The sequence below is a fragment of the Danio aesculapii genome, chromosome 21 (assembly GCF_903798145.1).
Source record: "Danio aesculapii chromosome 21, fDanAes4.1, whole genome shotgun sequence".
Taxonomy (NCBI): Eukaryota; Metazoa; Chordata; class Actinopteri; order Cypriniformes; family Danionidae; genus Danio; species Danio aesculapii.
The window spans coordinates 44,509,956-44,522,098 of record NC_079455.1 but is presented as its reverse complement, the minus strand read 5'-3'; positions in this window follow the sequence as shown (position 1 = coordinate 44,522,098).

Sequence of the window (12,143 nt, the reverse complement as noted above, 5' to 3'; positions counted from 1 at the left end):
GAAAGAAAGAAAGAAAGAAAAGAAAGAAAGAAAGAAAGAAAAGAAGAAAGAAAGAAAGAAAGAAAGAAGGAAAGAAAGAAAGAAAGAAAGAAAGAAAGAAAGAAGAAAGAAAGAAAGAAAGAAAAGAAAGAAAGAAAGAAAGAAAGAAAGAAAGAAAGAAAGAAAAGAAAGAAGAAAGAAAAAAGAAAGAAAGAAAAGAAAGAAAGAAAGAAAAGAAAGAAAGAAAGAAAGAAAGAAAGAAAAGAAAGAAAGAAAGAAGAAAGAAAGAAAGAAAGAAAAGAAGAAAGAAAGAAAGAAAGAAAAGAAAGAAAGAAAGAAAGAAAAGAAAGAAAGAAAGAAAGAAAGAAAGAAAGAAAGAAAGAAAGAAAGAAAGAAAGAAAGAAAGAAAAGAAGAAAGAAAGAAAGAAAGAAGAAAGAAAGAAAGAAAGAAAGAAAGAAAGAAAGAAAGAAAGAAAGAAAGAAAGAAAGAAAGAAGAAAGAAAGAAAGAAAGGAAGGAAGAAGAAAGAAAGAAAGAAAGAAAGAAAAGAAAGAAAGAAAGAAGAAAGAAAGAAAAAAGGTAAAGAAAGAAAAAAGGTAAAGAAAGAAAAGAAAAGGAAAGAAAGAAAGAAAAGAGGAAAAAAGAAAGAAGAAAGAACAGAAAGAAAGAAGAAAGAAAGAAAGAAAGAAAGAGGAAAAAGAAAGAAAGAAAGAAAGAAAGAAAGAAGAAAGAAAAGAAAGAAAAGAAAGAAAGAAAGAAAGAAAGAAAGAAAGAAAGAAAGAAAGAAAGAAAAGAAAGAAAAGAAAGAAAGAAAGAAAGAAAAGAAAGAAAGAAAGAAAGAAAGAAAGAAAGAAAAGAAAGAAGAAAGAAAGAAAGAAGGAAAGAAGAAAGAAAGAAAGAAAGAAAGAAAAGAAAGAAAAGAAAGAAGAAAGAAAAGAAAGAAAAAGAAAGAAAGAAAGAAAGAAAGAAAGAAAGAAGGAAAGAAAGAAAAGAAAGAAAGAAAGAAAGAATGAATGAATGATTTCATTAGGACAGTAAGGTCTGACTCTGCTTAGACTAAAGTCTGCTCACTGAACCTTCAATAATGTCCAGTATAGAATATGTGCTCATGCTGCAGTGGAAACAGAATGAATATTGTGTCTGACTCCATCATGAGCTTGGAGGACTGCATCCATACATCTCTGCAATGACTCAAATCACTGATTAATAAAGTCATCTGGAATGGTGAAGAAAGCCTTCTTGCAGGACTCCCAGAGTTCATCAAGAGTCTTTGTGTTCATCTTCAACGCCTCCTCCTTCATCTTACCCCAGACATGCTCAATAATGTTCATGTCTGGTGACTGGGCTGGCCAATCCTGGAGCACCTTGCACCTTTGCTTTCAGGAGCTTTGATGTGGAGGCTGAAGTATGAGAAGGAGCGCTATCCTGCTGGAGAATTTGCCCTCTCCTGTGGTTTGTAATGTAATGGGCAGCACAAATGTCTTGATACCTCAGGCTGTTGATGTTGATCATCCACTCTGCAGATCTCTCGCACGCCCCCATACTGAATGGAACCCCAAACCATGATTTCTCCTTCACCAAACTTGACTGATTTCTGTGAGAATCTTGGTCCATGCTGGTTCCAGTAGGTCTTCTGCAGTATTAGTGATGATTGGGATGCAGATCAACAGATGATCCATCAGAGAAATCCACCTTCTGACACTTTAACAAATGATCAACTAGAACTCAAGTTATTATGTGTTCCTCTTACAACTGAGATCCAAAACAAGACTACAGATTTTTGCATTTTTATTTGTAATTATTTTTGAAATTCACTTGTAATAAATGAAAAAAATATAATCATCATAAAAAAATAAATCACTTGTTAGTGTTATGTATTATAATAAGACGTGACAACTTGTAACATGTCTGAAACTGAAGTTTATTTGTCCTTTCTGAAACAATCGCATCATGGAAAAAACCCATTTACAATCATTTAAATCAATTTAAAAGACACACACACACACACACACACACACACACACACGCACACGCACGCGCACGCGCACGCGCACGCACGCACACACACACACTTTTTTTCTCTACTATTAATTAGTCTAGCTTCAAATTCTCTTACATGATATTGGTGAAATTGATTGATTATTCAATATGGAAATAACTGATAATATGCATGAAGCACGTCAGATATGACAGTAAATTCTTACAATCGAAACACTTTCAAACGTGAAAACAAAGACGGATACAATCAAAAGAAGTCGGTATTATTGAAATAACACTGCGTTAAACATTCACTAAGAGTTTCCAGTTCCATCTGAATAGCTTAATATCACTGAGAGGAATTATTATGTACAGGAAAATAATGTACATCAACATGAACTACAGTGATGAAAGAATTTGCTGCTGGTTGTTTTTTTATCTCGACTCATTTATTTGATTAAAAACATAGTAAAATTAACAATATTCACAATTTGTTTGTTTTTAAATTGGAAATAACTATTGTTTATGTGAGTATATAGAAAAATGCTATTTATTGATGTAAAAAAAGCTGAATTTTCATTATAATTGGTCACATGTTCCTCTAGAAATTAATCAAATTTAAAAAAATAAATGCTCAAGAAACATTTATTATACTATTATTATTATTATTGTTATTGTTATTGTTATTATTATTATTATTATTATTATTATTATTATTATTATTATTATTATTATTATTACTATAAAACAGCTGCTTCATATATTTTACAGGTTAATTTTGTTAATGTTTTTATTGTCAATGTTGTTTCATTTAATGCATCCTTGATTTATACAATAATTCATTATTAATAAATTAGTTCAAATAAAGTAATTAAAGTATTAATAATTATCCTTATTTAATATATTTTACTAATTTTTCATTAATTTGATAATTTTATTATAATCAAAAAGTTAAAATTAAATGTTTAGTTTTTTCCAAAACAACCCAAAATGTATTAATAATTCTATAATGTGAGAATGACATTAAAATTAAATGTGGATTTTAATACTGTTATATTATGGAAGAATACAGTAAATTAAACAATGTTCTTAATTTTTTGGGAAATAACTATTGTCTATGTGAATATAGTGAATAATGCAACTTTTTCAATGCAAAGAAAAAGCTGAATATTCAGAATAATTCCTCCAGTCGTTGGTCATGTGATCCTTCAGAAATAATTTTTTAAATAATGAAATGCTCAAGAAACATTTATTTCACAATTATTATTAATAATAATAATAATAATAATAACAACAATAATAATTCTAAAAACAGCTGCTTCATATTTTTTATATTAATTTAGCTTTTTTAATGTCAATTTTGTTTCATTTAATGCATCCATGTTTAATGCATCTCTGATTTATATTTAATTTCTTTAAAAACATTCATTAAATAATTAAATTCATTTTATTTTTTAATAATAATAATAATAATAATAACAATAATAATAATAATAATAATAATAACAATAATAATAATAATAATAATAATAATAATAATAATAATAATAATAATAATAATAACAATAATAATAATAATAATGCATATTTTTATAATTGTTTTCATTAATTTGATAATTTTATAATAAAATAATTAAAATGAAATATTTAGATTTTTCCACATTTTTGGATAAAATAAACAACAACCCAATATTTCACAACAAAATAATAATAATTCTACAATGTAAGAATGACATTAAAATTAAATGTGGATTTTAACACTGTTATACACATGATCCTTCAGAAATTATTTTTTAAATTAATTTAATGCTTAAGAAACTTTTATTATTATCATCATTATTATTATTATTATTATTATTATTATTATTATTATTATTGTTATTATAATTAATAATAATAATAATAATAATAATAATAATAATAATAATAATAATAATAATAATAATAACAATAACAATAATAATAATAACAATAACAATAACAACAACAACAATAATAATAATAATAATAATAATAATAACATAATAATAATAATAATAATAATAATAATAATAATAATAATAATAATAATAATAATAATAACAAAAACAGCTGCTTCCTATCTTTACATATTAATTTTGCTATTTTTTACTGTCAGTTTTGTTTCATTTAATGCATCCTTGATTAATACAATACTAAATTTCTTTAATAAAACATTAAGGTAACACTTTACAATAAGGTTCATTAGTTAATGCAATTACTAACATGAACTAATCATGGACAACACTTGTACAGCATTTATTAATCATTATTGAACATTTACTAATGCATTATTAAAATCCAAGTCCATGCTTGTTAACATTAGTTAATGCACCGTGAGTTAACACGAACTAACAATGAATAACTGTATTTTCATTAACTAACGTTAACTAACATGAACAAATGCTGTAGTAAATGTATTGTTCGTTGTTTGTTCATGTTAGTAAATGCATTAATTAACATTAACTAATGAACCTTATTGTAAAGTGTAACCAACATTAATTAAATACATTTTATTATTTTAATAATAATAATAATAATAATAAATACTACAGAACTTTTATAACTGTCTTCATTAATTTGATAAGTTTATCAAAACTAAATATTTGGATTTTTCCACATTTTTGGATAAAATAAACAACAACCCAATATCTCACAACAAAATAATAATAATTCTACAATGTGAGAATGACATTAAATGTGGATCTTAACACTGTTATACTGTGGAAGAGGCCACTAATTAAAATTATCTTTGCATACTTTCATAAATAAATGATAAATAAATGATAAAAATGTTCATTTTCTTTGCATCAGAAAAAAAAACTCTGAATAATACGTTCATCAGACAGACTTTTTGCGAATCAAATTCTTTGGTAAATTTAAAATGTAGTGTCAAACTTGCTTTTAACATTCATTTGATTTCACAAAACCGTGATTATTTAATTACAGTACACTAAAAAATGATGCATTTGATTTACTGCACTTTATTTAAGGTAGGTGGTTCCAAACAATCTATACTGGCTGAATGTTGTTGTTTAAATTCAGCCCATATACATCGTTTGCATCCATTTACCTTTGTAAATCCAATGCATCTTTTTCTTCAGTGTATACGCATTGTACACAGACACAAGTGACTCCAGAACATTACCATCAGTGATAAACAGACAAAATAAGCAAGACAGATTCATCAAACTGACAACCAAACTTTGGAGACGTTCAGCATTTTTGCAAATGGATCTTCAGTAATACGATCAGGGATTGGAACGTTTCCACTGTCTCGGCCAATCAGATCGTCGGTTAATCATCTCAGCCAATCAATTGGTTTGTTAATCTGCTTGGCCATGCAAAAAAAACTAATTTGCATGTGCAAACCATTTTAGCAAAGACATCCTGCTTGAAAGACGCCATTAAATGTGTATTACATAACGTATAAATCAAGCTAGAGTGCGATAAAACATCATTAAATATGCAAATGAGTACTCCCTCTGCATTTTCATTGCTGGCATCAGATGAAATCTTACAATAAAGACAGAACAAAGCATAACAAATGTACAGCTGAAGTCAAAATTATAAGCCCATTGACTTCCAAATGTTTCCCAAATGATGTTGAACAGATTCAGGAAATTTTCACAGTATTTCCAATAATATTTTTTCTTCTGGAGAAAGTCTTATTGGTTTTATTTCGGCTAGAATAAAAGCAGTTTTTAATTGTTTTAAAGCCATTTTAAGGTCAATATTATTAACCCCTCTTAAGAAATATTAGTTTTGGATTGTCTCCAGAACAAACCACTGTTATAATTACCTTAATTACCCTAGTTAAGCCTTTAAATGTCACTGTAAGCTGAATACTAGTGACTTGAATAATATCTAGTCTAATATTATTTACTGTCATCATGGCAAAGAGAAAGGAAATCCGTTATTAGAGATGAGTTATTAAAACTATTATGATTAGAAATGGAGGGCTAATAATTCTGACTTCAACTGTATATAATGTATATATCATCATATTTAAATAAAAAAAACTATAAATAACACATCAGACTGACCTGCGTTTGCACATGCTCATTACGATCCCACATACACATGTTAATGCCTAAAACACACACATGAAATTATTATATCATTCACAACTCCTATATTTCTGAATGACATGTACGGTAAACATTGATATTTCTGCAGCCCCCTGACGGCCTATCAGAGGCTCTCGTTAGGAATAGCATTTATTGGTGCAATCTGATTGGATAATACAGGTTGCATTAAATTAAGTGCTTTGATTCGTGTATATAATTATTGATCAACGTAAACTAGTAGACCAGCCTTAACTCGGCATGCAGAACATAAGAGTGGTGTCGTCTTTGTGTAGTAGCATGTTTCTGAATAAAAAATAAATCATTATTAAAAAGGTAATTGCGACTGTATCTCTATGCTATATACTGTGTTATAATTCAGCTTTTTTAGGGAATCAGATGTTTAATTTTACAATTCTGACTTTTCCCTTAAAAATATGAGTATTAAATTTGCCAATTCTGACTTTCCCAACAAAAATTACAGCTTGACATTTTGCAATTGTGTCATTTTCCCTCAGAATTCCAAACTTACATGTCATAATTCTTCCGTATTTACTGCAAAATTCTGAGATTAAAGTTTACATTTCGTAATTCAGAATTTTCCCTCAGAATTCCGAGTTGAAATCTTCCAATATTGACTTTTTTTGACCACAAAATTCCAACTTTACATTTCACAATTCCGACTTTTCCTTCAGAATTCCGAGTTCACATCTTACAATTAAAACTTTTTCGTCTAAATTTTGAGTATTAAGTTTGGCAATTCTGACTTTTCCACCAAGAACTCCAGGTTGACATTTTGCAGATCTGTCATTTTCCCGCAGAATTCCATGTTTACACCCTGAAATTCCAACATTTCCCTTAAAATTCTGAGGTCAAATCTTACAATTCCAACTTTTTTACAGAAATCTGAGTGTACATTTTGAAATTTGTGTCATTTTCCCTCAGAATTCCAAACTTACATGTCATAATTCTTCTGCTTTTACTGCAAAATTCTGAGGTTAAAGTTGACATTTGGCAAATCAGAATTTTCCCCTCAGAATTCCGAGTTAAAATCTTCCAATCCTTCCAAAATTCCAGTTTTACATTTCACAATTCCGACTTTACCCTCAGAATTCCGAGTTCACATCTTACTATTCTGACTTTATCCTCAAAATTGAGTATTAAATATGGCAATTCTGACTTTTCCACCAAAAACTCCAGTTTGACATTTTTCAATTCCAAAATTTCCCTCAGAATTCCAAGTTTACAGGTCAAAATTTGTTGTCTTTTTTAAAGGAAATCTTGCAAATCTGCCTTTTTTCACCCCAATTCCAACTTTACCTTTCACAATTCTTACATTTTCCCTTACAACTCCTATTTTAAATGTAACAATTCTGACATTTTCCTCAGAATTCCGAGTTTATATGTCACAATTTGCTAACTTTTTAACAAAATTCTTGGGTTAAAGTTTAAATTTTCCCTCAGAATTCTAAACTTACATGTCATAATTCTTCCGTATTTACTGCAAAATTCTGAGATTAAAGTTTACATTTCGTAATTCAGAATTTTCCCTCAGAATTCCGAGTTGAAATCTTCCAATATTGACTTTTTTTCATCCCAAAATTCCAACTTTACATTTCACAACTCTGACTTTTCCCTCAGAATTCCGAGTTCACATCTTACAATTACATCTTTTTCGTCAAAATTTTGAGTATTAGGTTTGGCAATTCTGACTTTTCCACCAAGAACTCCAGGTTGGCACTGTCATTTTCCCACAGAATTCCGTGTTCACACCCTGAAATTCCAACATTTCCCTTAAAATTCTGAGGTCAAATCTTACAATTCCGACTTTTTTACAGAAATCTGAGAGTACATTTTGAAATTTGTGTCATTTTCCCTCAGAATTCCAAACTTACATGTCATAATTCTTCTGCTTTTACTGCAAAATACTAAGGTTAAAGTTGACATTTCGCAAATCACAATTTTCCCCTCAGAATTCCAAACTTACATGTCATAATTCTTCTGCTTTTACTGCAAAATTCTGAGGTTAAAGTTGACATTTCGCTAATCAGAATTTTCCCCTCAGAATTCCAAGTTGAAATCTTCCAATCCTTCCAAAATTCCAATTTTACATTTCACAATTCCGACTTTAACCTTAGAATTCTGAGTTCACATCATACAATTCTGACTTTATCCTCAAACTTTTCCACCCTTTCCACTTTTCCTTTTCCACCAAAAACTCCAGTTTGACATTTTTTTAATTCCAAAATTTCCCTCAGAATTCTGAGTTTATATCTTACAATTCTAACATTTTGTAGAGAAATCTGAGTTTACATTTTGCAATTCTGTCCTTTTTCCATCCAAATTCCAAGTTTACACGTCACAATTTGTTGTCTTTTTTAAAGGAAATCTTGCAAATATGCCTTTTTTCACCCCGCAATTCCAACTTTACATTTCACAATTCTTACATTTTCCCTTACAACTCCTATTTTAAATGTAACAATTCTGACATTTTCCTCAGAATTCCGAGTTTACATGTCACAATTTGCTAGCTTTTTCAGCAAAATTCTTGGGTTTAAGTTTACATTTTCCCTCAGAAATCCAAACTTACATGTCATAATTCTTCCGTATTTACTGCAAAATTCTGAGATTAAAGTTTACATTTCGTAATTCAGAATTTTCCCTCAGAATTCCGAGTTGAAATCTTCCAATATTGACTTTTTTTCATCACAAAATTCCAACTTTACATTTCACAACTCTGACTTTTCCCTCAAAATTCCGAGTTCACATCTTACAATTACATATTTTTCGTCTAAATTTTGAGTATTAGGTTTGGCAATTCTGACTTTTCCACCAAGAACTCCAGGTTGACATTTTGCACATTTGCACTGTCATTTTCCTACAGAATTCCGTGTTCACACCCTGAAATTCCAACATTTCCCTTAAAATTCTGAGGTCAAATCTTACAATTCCAACTTTTTTACAGAAATCTGAGTGTACATTTGGAAATTTGTGTCATTTTCCCCTTAGAATTCCAAACTTACATGTCATAATTCTTCTGCTTTTACTGCAAAATTCTGAGGTTAAAGTTGACATTTGGCAAATCAGAATTTTCCCATCAGAATTCCACGTTGAAATCTTCCAATCCTTCCAAAGTTCCAGATTTACATTTCACAATTCCGACTTTACCCTCAGAATTCTGAGTTCACATCTTACAATTCTGACTTTATCCTCAAAATTAAGTATTAAATATGGCAATTCTGACTTTTCCACCAAAAACTCCAGTTTGACATTTTTCAATTTCAAAATTTCCCTCAGAATTCCAAGTTTACAGGTCAAAATTTGTTGTCTTGTTAGAAGGACATCTTGCAAATCTGCCTTTTAACACCCATCCTACTTTAAATCTAACAATTCTGACATTTTCCTCAGAATTCCGAGTTTATGTCACAATTTGCTAGCTTTTTTAGCAAAATTCTTGGGTAAAAGTTTGCATTTTCCCTCAGAATTCCAAACTTACATGTCATAATTCTTCCGTATTTACTGCAAAATTCTGAGATTAAAGTTTACATTTCGTAATTCAGAATTTTCCCTCGGAATTCCGAGTTGAAATCTTCCAATATTGACTTTTTTTGACCACAAAATTCCAACTTTACATTTCACAATTCTGACTTTTCCTTCAGAATTCCAAGTTCACATCTTACAATTACATCTTTTGCGTCTAAATTTTGAGTATTAGGTTTGGCAATTCTGTTTTTTCCACCAAGAACTCCAGGCTGACATTTTGCAGATCTGTCATTTTCCCACAGAATTCCGTGTTCACACCCTGAAATGCCAACATTTCCCTTAAAATTCTGAGGTCAAATCTTACAATTCCGACTTTTTTACAGAAATCTGAGTGTACATTTGGAAATTTGTGTCATTTTCCCTCAGAATTCCAAACTTACATGTCATAATTCTTCCGTATTTACTGCAAAATTCTGAGATTAAAGTTTACATTTCGTAATTCAGAATTTTCCCTCAGAATTCCGAGTTGAAATCTTCCAATATTGACTTTTTTTCATCCCAAAATTCCAACTTTACATTTCACAACTCTGACTTTTCCCTCAAAATTCCGAGTTCACATCTTACAATTACATCTTTTTCGTCAAAATTTTGAGTATTAGGTTTGGCAATTCTGACTTTTCCACCAAGAACTCCAGGTTGACATTTTGCACATTTGCACTGTCATTTTCCCGCAGAATTCCGTGTTCACACCCTGAAATTCCAACATTTGCTTTAAAATTCTGAGGTCAAATCTTACAATTCCTACATTTTTACAGAAATCTGAGTGTACATTTGGAAATTTGTGTCTTTTTCCCTCAGAATTCCAATTTTACATGTCATAATTCTTCTGCTTTTACTGCAAAATTCTGAGGTTAAAGTTGACATTTCGCTAATCAGAATTTTCCCCTCAGAATTCCGAGTTCACATCTTACAATTCTGACTTTATCCTCAAAATTGAGTATTAAATATGGCAAATCTGACTTTTCCACCAAAAACTCCAGTTTGACATTTTTCAATTCCAAAATTTCCCTCAGAATTCCAAGTTTACACATCAAAATTTGATGTCTTGTTAGAAGGACATCTTGCAGATCTGCCTTTTAACACCCATCCTACTTTAAATCTAACAATTCTGACATTTTCCTCAGAATTCCGAGTTTATGTCACAATTTGCTAGCTTTTTCAGCAAAATTCTTGGGTAAAAGTTTGCATTTTCCCTCAGAATTCCAAACTTACATGTCATAATTCTTCCGTATTTACTGCAAAATTCTGAGATTTTCCCTCAGAATTCCGAGTTGAAATCTTCCAATATTGACTTTTTTTCATCACAAAATTCCAACTTTACATTTCACAACTCTGACTTTTCCCTCAAAATTCCGAGTTCACATCTTACAATTACATCTTTTTCGTCAAAATTTTGAGTATTAGGTTTGGCAATTCTGACTTTTCCACCAAGAACTCCAGGCTGACATTTTGCACATTTGCACTGTCATTTTCCCGCAGAATTCCGTGTTCACACCCTGAAATTCCAACATTTCCCTTAAAATTCTGAGGTCAAATCTTACAATTCCGACTTTTTTACAGAAATCTGAGTGTATATTTTGAAATTTGTGTCATTTTCCCCTTAGGATTCCAAACTTACATGTCATAATTCTTCTGCTTTTACTGCAAAATACTGAGGTTAAAGTTGACATTTCGCTAATCAGAATTTTCCCCTCAGAATTCCAAGTTGAAATCTTCCAATCCTTCCAAAATTCCAATTTTTCATTTCACAATTCCGACTTTACCCTCAGAATTCCGAGTTCACATCTTACAATTCTGACTTTATCATCAAACTTGAGTATTAAATATGGCAATTCTGACTTTTCCACCAAAAACTCCAGTTTGACATTTTTCAATTCCAAAATTTCCCTCAGAATTCCAAGTTTACACGTCACAATTTGTTGTCTTTTTAAAAGGAAATCTTGCAAATCTGCCTTTTAACACCCATCCTATTTTAAATCTAACAATTATGACATTTTCCTCAGAATTCCGAGTTTACATGTCACAATTTGCTAGCTTTTTAAAAGGAAATCTTGCAAATCTGCCTTTTTTCACCCATCCTATTTTAAATCTAACAATTATGACATTTTCCTCAGAATTCCGAGTTTACATGTCACAATTTGCTAGCTTTTTCAGCAAAATTCTTGGGTTAAAGTTTACATTTCCCACAGAATTCCGAATGCACATCAACTTTTCCCTTAGAAATCCTAGTTTAAATCTTACAAGTCTAATCAGTTTCCCCCACAATTCGGAGTTCACATCTGACAATTCCGACTTTGGTATTTTGACTTTTCCAAATTCAAGTTTTGCAATTCCGGCTTTCACTTAGAAAGTTCACCGCGTTCACATCTTACAATTCTTACTTCCCTTACAATTCTTTCATGTCACAATTTTTTCAGCAAAATTCTGAGTTTACAGTTTATATCTACAATTCTGACTTTTCCCTCAGAATTCAGAGTAAAATTTTTTGCACCAGCATTTTTCCCACCAAAAATTCCTTATTTACATTTCACAATTGTGTGATTTTCCCTCAGATTTCCAA